The sequence below is a fragment of the Cynoglossus semilaevis genome, chromosome 8 (genome assembly GCF_000523025.1).
Source record: "Cynoglossus semilaevis isolate Cse_v1.0 chromosome 8, Cse_v1.0, whole genome shotgun sequence".
In the NCBI taxonomy this organism is placed as follows: domain Eukaryota; kingdom Metazoa; phylum Chordata; class Actinopteri; order Pleuronectiformes; family Cynoglossidae; genus Cynoglossus; species Cynoglossus semilaevis.
The window spans coordinates 28,502,683-28,512,479 of NC_024314.1; the positions used below are offsets into that span (position 1 = coordinate 28,502,683).

General features: G+C 42.8%; 1 protein-coding gene across 1 annotated transcript in view; it reads left to right on the plus strand.

The window, feature by feature from the left end:
• Positions 1–9,797, plus strand: part of lmo3 (LIM domain only 3) — a 39,797-nt gene that overhangs the window by 17,941 nt on the left and 12,059 nt on the right. The window lies entirely within an intron of this gene.

Sequence of the window (9,797 nt, forward strand, 5' to 3'; positions counted from 1 at the left end):
AGTAGTAGTAGTAGCAGTAATAGTACTAGTAGTAGTAGTAGTAGTAGCAGTAGTAGTACTAGTAGTAGTAGCAGTAGTAGTACTAGTAGTAGTAGCAGTAGTAGTACTAGCAGTAGTAGTAGTAGCAGTAATAGTACTAGTAGTAGCAGTAGTAGTAGCAGTAGTAATAGCAGTAGTAGTAGTAATACTAGCATTAGTAGTACTACTACTAGCAGTAGCAGTAGTACTAGCAGTACTAGTACTAGCAGTAGCAGTATTGGGTGGATGTGGTGTCACAGACTGTCAGTGAAATAATTACAGACCGTTGGACGACAGTTTACATCAGTGGTGGACTGAGACGTGTCCCTGAGCTGACGTCTGACTGTGGGGGGGGTGAGGGGGTGGGGGGGGGGGTGGGGGGGGGGGTGGGGGGGGGGGTGGGGGGGGGGGCGGGGGGGGGGGGGGGAGGGGGTGAGGAGAGGGGGGTGACACCAACCAATCAGCACGTTGAGATCTCCCTCTTCTTCAACAATGCTGCCCCGGCCCACCACTGCCCCCCACTGTTCTAACAGCTGCAACACGCTCCGGCCCAAACCCACCAGCGTGGCTCAACATCCTCCTCCCCCTCTGTCTCCCCCCTCTGCCCCCCCCCCCCCCCACCCCCTCACCCCCCCCCAGTCAGACGTCAGCTCAGGGACACGTCTCAGTCCACCACTGATGTAAACTGTCGTCCAACGGTCTGTAATTATTTCACTGACAGTCTGTGACACCACATCCACTGAATACTGCTACTGCTAGTAGTAGTACTACTAGTAGTAGTAGCGGTAGTAGTAGTAGCAGTAGTAATAGCAGTAGTAGTAGTAGCAGTAGTAATAGCAGTAGTAGTAGTAATACTAGCATTAGTAGTACTACTACTAGCAGTAGCAGTAGTACTAGCAGTAGTAGCAGTAGTAGTAGCAGTAGTACTAGCAGTCCTAGTACTAGCAGTAGTACCAGTACTAGTACTACTAGTACTAGTACTAGCAGTAGTAGCAGTAGTACTAGCAGTAGTAGCAGTATTACTAGCAGTACTAGTACTAGCAGTAGTACTAGCAGTAGTACCAGTACTAGTACTACTAGTACTAGTACTAGCAGTAGTACCAGTACTAGTACTACTAGTACTAGTACTAGCAGTAGTACCAGTACTAGTACTACTAGTACTAGTACTAGCAGTAGCAGTAGTACTAGCAGTCCTAGTACTAGCAGTAGCAGTAGTACTAGCAGTAGCAGTAGTACTAGCAGTAGTACTAGCAGTACTAGTACTAGCAGTACTAGTACTAGCAGTAGCAGTATTGGGTGGATGTTGTGTCACAGACTGTCAGTGAAATAATTACAGACCGTTGGACGACAGTTTACATCAGTGGTGGACTGAGACGTGTCCCTGAGCTGACGTCTGACTGGGGGGGGGTGAGGGGGTGGGGGGGGGGGTGGGGGGGGGGGGGGGGAGAGGGGGGGGGAGACAGAGAGGGAGACAGAGGGGTGAGACAGAGGGGGGACAGAGGGGGGGAGACAGAGAGAGGAGACAGAGGGGGAGGAGGATGTTGAGCCACGCTGGTGGGTTTGGGTCGGAGCCTGTTGCAGCTGTTAGAACAGTGGGGGGCAGTGGTGGGCCGGGGCAGCATTGTTGAAGAAGAGGGAGATCTCAACGTGCTGATTGGTTGGTGTCACCCCCCCTCCTCACCCCCTCCCCGCCTACCATACACAACAATGTATCATTGTGTCGCAATGTTTTTACTGCTTTGTTTTCAGGCTTCCTGCTCCAACGTCTGTCCTTTTACCAGATGTGAAAGTTTGTAGCATAACAAATACCGGAAGCGAGGGTGTGTATGTGTGACAGAGCAAAAGAGAGAGAGAGAAATGAGGCGACTGTAGTCTTGTTATTAATAGGATCCCACAGAGAGAGGCAATTCTCCGAAAATTAAGTAGCATATTTCCTTCTTTTTTTTCAAATTTTAACTGATTTTTATTTTGCTACATAAAAGAATTTCCCCCTTTTGTTGTTTTTCTCTCTCTCACACACACACACACACACACAGACACACAACAAGCTGTAGGTCAAATAAGAGATTAGGAGTTCAAACCTGATTCGTCATCTTTGGCCATAACAGGTTAGGGTTTGGCTCTTAAAGAGAATATCCTCGTGATTTTTACCAACAGTATAAACAGTTAATTCTCTACATGAATGGGTCATAGTTCATTTTTTGTTGTTTTTTTTTCTTTTCTTGTAATACTGAAGTCAGGAATCTTACTTCCTGTTGTTACAGAGTGTTAACGGAGGGGAGGGTATTTTATGATGAAACAGTTTCGTAGCCTGAGAAGTACTCTGCAGCATTATGTTGGGGTACTACTACATTCCTACTGTGTAACAGCAGTACTAGGTGACGTTTGACCAGACGTTCAAATCGTCCCTTATATTAAGACTGAGATGCAGGTCACGGCTGTCTCTTACGTATTTTTGTATATATTTTCAAATATATTTTCGGATATATTTTCGGATATATTTTTGTATATATTTTCTGATATATTTTCTGATATACTTTCTAATATATTTTTGGAAATATTTTCCAATATTTTTTGGATATATTTTTGTATATATTTTCGTATATATTTTCGCATATATTTTCGTATATATTTTCGCATATATTTTCGCATATATTTTTGGATATATTTTTGGATATATTTTTGTCTATATTTTCTAATACATTTTTTGGAAATATTTTCCAATATTTTTTGGATATATTTTCGTATATATATTTTCGCATATATTTTCGTATATATTTTCCGATATATTTTTGCATATATTTTCGCATATATTTTTGTATATATTTTCGCATATATTTTTGAATATATTTTCATATATATTTTCGTATATATTTTCACATATATTTTCTGATATATTTTCTGTGGTTTCAAACAGACTTTAAATAACGGTGGAACAACAGCAGAGAGTTTCTCTCTTCCAGTCACCGTCGTATCTGACTGTTGTTACAAAGAATGACAAAAAAAGCTGTGGCGTTAGAACTGACGGTTCTGACTGGTGGTTCCACATCCACCTGGGCTCCATCAGTGGGCTCCATCAGTGGGCTCCATCAGTCTCCTTTTTTCAGCTGCAGATGTAAAAGCCGCAGTATCTGAAAACACCTGCAGGCCTCAGCTGATGGAACTGATGGAACCGATGGAACCGATGGAACCTCAGCAGCACGCGCGTCACAAAAGTCACGGGGAGAAAAATAAATTTGCGGTGACAGAAGTGACCCCGGCCAAAAGTTTTACGTCTCCAGTTAAATGTTGTCTTTTAAAGTGTCGTCTCAGTTCGATTTATGAGCTGCAGCTCCTGGTACCGATTCAACACCGACTCGCTGGAACTGTGGCTCCACTCACGCACCCACATTCACAATTTACAACCGTTCTTCAACCGTGAGAAAAGTCAGGCTTGAAGGTACACAGTATATATATATATATATATATATATATATGTGTATGTTTCTATGTATAAATATACTTATACATATATGTGTGTAAATGTGTTTAAATATATATATTTATATATACACAGGTATATACACACACATATACATATATAAATGTGTGTATATGTAGTAGTGTAATATATATGCTATACATGTTATATATTAACTTCATAATCATTAATTAAATGTATTATTATTTTATTTTATAATTTATTATTAATTTAATTTAATAATTTATAACGTATTTATAGGTTGTCCACAATTTCCTTACATGGCTTATATAGGTATTGTATACTGTATATACATAAGTCTATGTCAGTATGCCTATATATATACACAAATATATTTGCCAATATATATATATATATGTATATATGTATATATATATGTTTATATATATATATACATATATACTGTATATATACATATATATACAGTATATATGTATATATATACTGTATATAAACATATATATACACATATATGTATGTATTCAGTTGTTACAGTACAAAGTCTCTGTTGTGTAAATTGTATAAAACAAACATTAGGGTCGTGGACCACGAGTGAGGCCGCCACACTGTTGGACCACTTCAGTCAAAGACACGTCCTCCGTCTACTGTCCTCCGACACAAAACATTGTACGCACAGAGACGCGTTTTGGCGAAGCGGTCGCTCCCGACATGTTACTGCCGCGAAGGAAACGGTGCAGAAACGTCACCAGAACCAGAACGTTGTTCCCATTCAGGGCCAAGCTCACGTCGTCACACTGTTGTAACACAGGATAAGTGGTTTCACTGAGGCTTTAGTCATGCTTTCCTGCTCCTTCACACACACACACACACACACACACACACACACACCTCGCGGCGTCTCGGCGGCAGCTGCTGCCCTCACTTTAATGCCTTTCCATTTCGGGGTTTGGCCGCAGCCTTTTGTCGACTCTCATTAATTTAATTGGCTGCTCTCAGTCCATTCATTACCGCCGTCCTCCGTCCTCCGTCCTCCGTCCTCGGCGCCGCTTCATTCTCACACATTTCTGCCTCATCGCCGTATTATTTTCAGACACTAAAGAGCGATTAGGCAGCGGGGGATGTAACGGAGGAGTTGTCGGCTCCACTTCCACTCTCTCATTCTCCTGCAGGTACAAAGGACGCTGTGATCCGTCCTCACCTAATTGGTAACGTTCCGTTGAGGGAAAAAAAAAAAAAAAAAAAAAAGCCTTTTTGTCCGACTGAGAAAACAAGAAAGATTTAGATCTGGATTGATTTCTACAAGTGTCGGACGATCGTTTATATTTATTATTATAATTATTATTATTATTATATTTGTGTTAATAATGAAAAATGTTTTTTTAGAAACTTGTTCAAGCTGATTTATATTTTTCCTTGTGAATTTATTTCATTTCTAATCGGATTAATCGTAGCGTTGCTGTTGGATAATTGCGATTCTTTTTGATTTATTTTATTCATTCAATCCCAAACACGTACAAACACGAACCGCTTATTTCACGTATTTTCACGTACAGCACCGAACGAAACATATTTGTGTATGACAAAGTGTATTCACCTTTACTTCACTGTCGACGCTGAGCCTATTTAGTTGAACACAAAGTTGATAAACTCGCAGAACTTGAAAGATATTTCACAAGGCCCTTGCAGTACCTTCCAGGATCACTCGGGGGGGCTGCAGTAAACAGTTTATGCTCCTGATCAGATCACTATCTTTTACTGAAAGTAAAGTTAGCGCACGAGCTTTAGTAGCGGAGGTTTAGCTAACGTCTGGTCGAAGGACAGCGATCAGTCGTACGTATAGACTCACTACACATCTTCCCGTCTTTTTAGTCGGATGAAATTCTGTTCTCCGCCGCACGTCTGGTCGAAGGACAGCGATCAGTCAACGTATAGACTCACTACACATCTTTTTGATCGGATGAAATTCTGTTCTCCGCCGTTAGCTACGTCGTAGTGAGCGTAGCTTGACTGACAGCTAACCGCCTGTTTTTTTTTTTTATAAATATATTTTTAGAATCACACGGCGGCGTCCGTCGGCCGCGCTCCTTTCTGAAGATCACCGCGTGTTGTGGACGTAAAAAAACCAGCACCGGTCAATCTGTGAACTTTTTCACAGCATCTAGAAAGTTCTCTCTTCTGCCGAACGTGTTCCGTGACAGGTCAAAAAAATAAATAAAAATAAAAAGTAGCCTCATTTATTTTCATCGGCCTTAATGAGAGAATTGAATAAATATGAAACACTTGTGCAGCTGACAGCCGGTTGAGGCGGCGACGGGAATATTTATAATGTTCGATGCCTTGTCAGTGTTTTAACAACGTGTCAATCAAATGCATTTCACCTGATAGGCCGCGCCGACATCTTGCCGAGTCGTATTTGGAGGAGCAATAACACGGTTCAGCTCCCTGTGTTTGGCAGTGATTGTCAGCGCGGCCGCGTTTCTCCCAAATTTCTCTTCATTTTTATTTTTTTTTTCTTTTGAACACAAACAGGAAGTTGCCTTTTATCACGGGTTTTTGTCCCGTCTCCAGTCATTTGCGGAGATCGTCGGGTCGTCGTGATGCTTTAAACGGCAGAGAATATAACACAAAGAAATGTGTGTGTGTGTGTGTGTGTTTGCAGCGTTGCTTCCATCTCAGTTTGCAGTTTAATGAGATGGCACACGGATGTTAAAAGCTCTGAAAGCACACTATAATTGTTATGTTCTGCTTGGGAAATCTTGGCTGCCATTAACCTCTCAACACCACAATTCTCTTTACACATCCAGCAATTACCCCGCCAATAATGCCCGGCCTCGCAACCGCGCGGGCGCGCGTGTGTTCCGCAGTTGTGTAATTAAATTGGGCTTTTCACATGTAATCTGAAAATGCTAAGGGGTCAAAACGAGGCTCCCGTAATCACGAGCGATCGAGTCCAAAGGAGGGTCACCCGCACTGGAGGCGCTGTTTTCCTCCGCACTTAATTGTCGTGGGGTGCCTTTGTTTTGTTTCTCAGAAGCATGGGGGAGGCGAGGTGGGGGAGGCGAGGTGTGTTGTGATGAAGGGAAATGATAGGGCTTCAGTCTGCACTCCAAGATATTCTCCTCCTTTATGTTTCAGAGAAAAGTGCTCCTCACAAAAGGCGCCGTCATTTTCTCCTTTTTTTTGAAGCCACTCCGACGTTAATGGATTAATAAAAGCCTCTCCAGGTGATGGCGTTGTACAGCAGGTCTCTGTAACTGAAAGACCTTTCAAATGTTTGGCGTGAAGATCAATCTTCTCACGTCCAAACCCCCGGCCCAGGGGCTGGAAGAGGACCACAAAACAGCCGTATCTGGCCCACACGAGACGCGGTCCGTGGGCTTCACACGGTAAACAGTTTTCAAATTAAGGGCTGATCAAATATCTACTATATTTATTATTATTTCACTCGAGGACGGAACACATTTTTTTGTTCAATAGTTCAATAAAAATGTACTTTTATAATGAACCATTTATTCAATTAAATAAATGGAAGAAAAAAACAATTCTGTAAAATAATAATAAATTAGTTAGAAACTGAGAAAAGTTTATATATTTTTTTTGAATTGTTGACTTTTAAAACTAAAAAACTTCCCTGTAATTTAAACAGTTTCCTGTAACTGTAGCGCTCAGATTTTCCTCGTACATTTTCTTTCTCCACCACTAGGGACACACTGCGACTCCTTTCATTTAACAGGAACGCTTCAGTTCATTCGGCCGGACATAATGTTTTTTTGGAGCGTCCCCTCCAGTTGAGATTAGCTAAATTAGCTGTGAAGAGCAACGACTCGTGGGGGCGCTTGTGTTTGGTGCAGATAATAACCGTGTTAGCGGGCTGCGTCCTGGCACCGGGCGCCGCCTGTGCAGGTGGGTTGGCAGAGAGAGCTGCCTATCGAAGTACACACCTGCCCCGTGAGGGGTGGGGAGGAGGTCAAAATCATCCCTCTCCAAAACGGAGGCCGTGCCAGGAAAACACGCTAAAAGCATTTTGTGTGTTTCACTGATCGGAGTTCATTTTTCTGTCTGGTCTGAGGCAGAAAATGAACCAAATTATGGTCCTTGAGAAAAGTTTACCAGGACCAGGACCAGGACTGGACTGGACAGGACTGGACAACATATAAAACTGTCGCTCGTTATTTCACTGTTATATAACAAATAAAGTAAATGTTTTTAAACACGGTAAATGCTAAATGCAAAATTGTAAATATAAATTAAAAAAATAGATGGGAATTTAAGAGGTTGAAGGCGTTATATAATCTGTATTAAATTAATAAAATATGTATTAAAATGTACTTGAACAAATAGAAATATTTGAGCAATGTTTTCAACTGAAATGAATTTGGATTTTTGAAGCTAACGTTAGCTCTGGTGTCTGTACCAGGACTTTTGTAGCTAACGTTAGCTCTGGTGTCTGTACCAGGACTGTCGTAGCTAACGTTAGCTCTGGTGTCAGTACCAGGACTTTTGTAGCTAACGTTAGCTCTGGTGTCTGTGCCAGGACTGTCGTAGCTAACGTTAGCGCTGGTGTCTGTACCAGGACTGTTGTAGCTAATGTTAGCGCTGGTGTCAGTACCAGGACTTTTTTAGCTAATGTTAGCGCTGGTAGGCTAACTCCTAGCTGCTGTAAGTCCGTACTATTTCTGGTATTTGCTTTGAAGGTCAGCCTTACAGCAGATTCTAACATTCTTTTTTAAAAAAAAAAAGTTTGGCGTAGCACTGGGTAAAGCTAACGTTTGAGTACAACAACGGAGGACGCCCCGCTCACAAAGTAGCTGCTGATACATGATGACGTGTGATTGGTTTCAAGCAGTTTCTTGGGGGAGCTAATTAGGGAGCGCTCCGCGGCCGCTCTTCAGTGCTGACAGTCGAGAGGAATGTTCCTCTGTGCGCTAGTCAGCCGCTCAAAAAGGAGGCCATAATTCATCATTAGGACATCAGAGTCCAGGTGCAGATGAGAACCGATGGAGCCGGCAGCCAGGCAAGTCAGGGCACTCAAGGAGGAAAATCTTATCCCAGGGACAATTCCCAGGTCACGGCCGCGGTAATTGAAATAATTTTGCCTCAGAGTTGTTTAATCACTGACAATCACACGTGCACTCGGGGCTAAATTGAGCAACGCATGAGTCTGATTACATGTGCGATGAGGACGTAGGAATGGAAGGTAGGCTAAGATGATGGTCGGGGAATGAACTGTGGGAATCACTCAGGGTTTCACCTGACTGGATAAAATGTTGGACTGCGCTGGAACTTTGAGTTCCCCCATGTTCAGACTTCAACCGGATTACATGTCATCTCTGGGTGAATACCATGAAAACCTTTGAACATTCGGCTTACATTAAACGTGTGTACATGATCGTAATCAAAATAAAGACAGGGTACGCTCTCACTCTGTACATGTGCGTGCAGTCTTTGAATGTGCTCATATTGATTACATTCTGTTCCTGATATGTCCCAGTGCTAATTCCATACGGACATCTTTGTATGCGCTCATTGTCATACGCGACACTGAATATGATTCTAAACAAAAATCTTTTTTAAACCCTGAGCCTGTAATTATGCAGATTGCGGGTGATTTTCCCGCGGTGCCAGGTTCAGGTGTTGTTGTGCGCGGCAGCCAGACGAGGGAGCGGCCGCGCGTTGGCGAAGTCGCCACATTCATCATGTTGACTGATGGCAGGGGGAGTCGGTCACCAGGTCCCTGTGGTTAATGTAGTGGGTAATTAACTGTCATTTGCCTGGTAATAGGCCGATGATCAATGGTTTATGAGGAAACAAATTCTAATCGAGGTGAGGAGGGGGGGGGAGACAGCTGTAAACAGGCGGCTCACACTGACTGGACCCAAAGTTTCATCAGAGTTGCTGCATTGGCCAATCACAGTTAAAGGGACAGTGCAGAAAAAAAAACATGTTTAAATTGATTTAAGTTTTTAAGTTTGTTTTAGGTTCAAACTACGGTACGCAGACCACGTTTGGTACAGTAATGGTACATGGGGTAATTTGATTCCTAATACAGCTGGTGTGTGTGTGTGTGTGTGTGTGTGTGTGTCTCCACTTGTCGTTCTGCTTTACTGCACCGTCTGGATTTGACTTTTAATTCGACTAATATTCCTGTTAGGACGGAAAGATCTCCACTGGTGTTGGCAGGACAAGGTGGTCCTACTGCTGGTACAGTACTGGTGTAGTACTGGTGTAGTACTGGTGCAGTACTGGTGTAGTACTGGTCCACAGTCCAGTCCAGTACCAGAGACACTCATCATGATTCACCGCTGCGTTCTCTCTGCGACTGTTGTTGGTGGGGGGG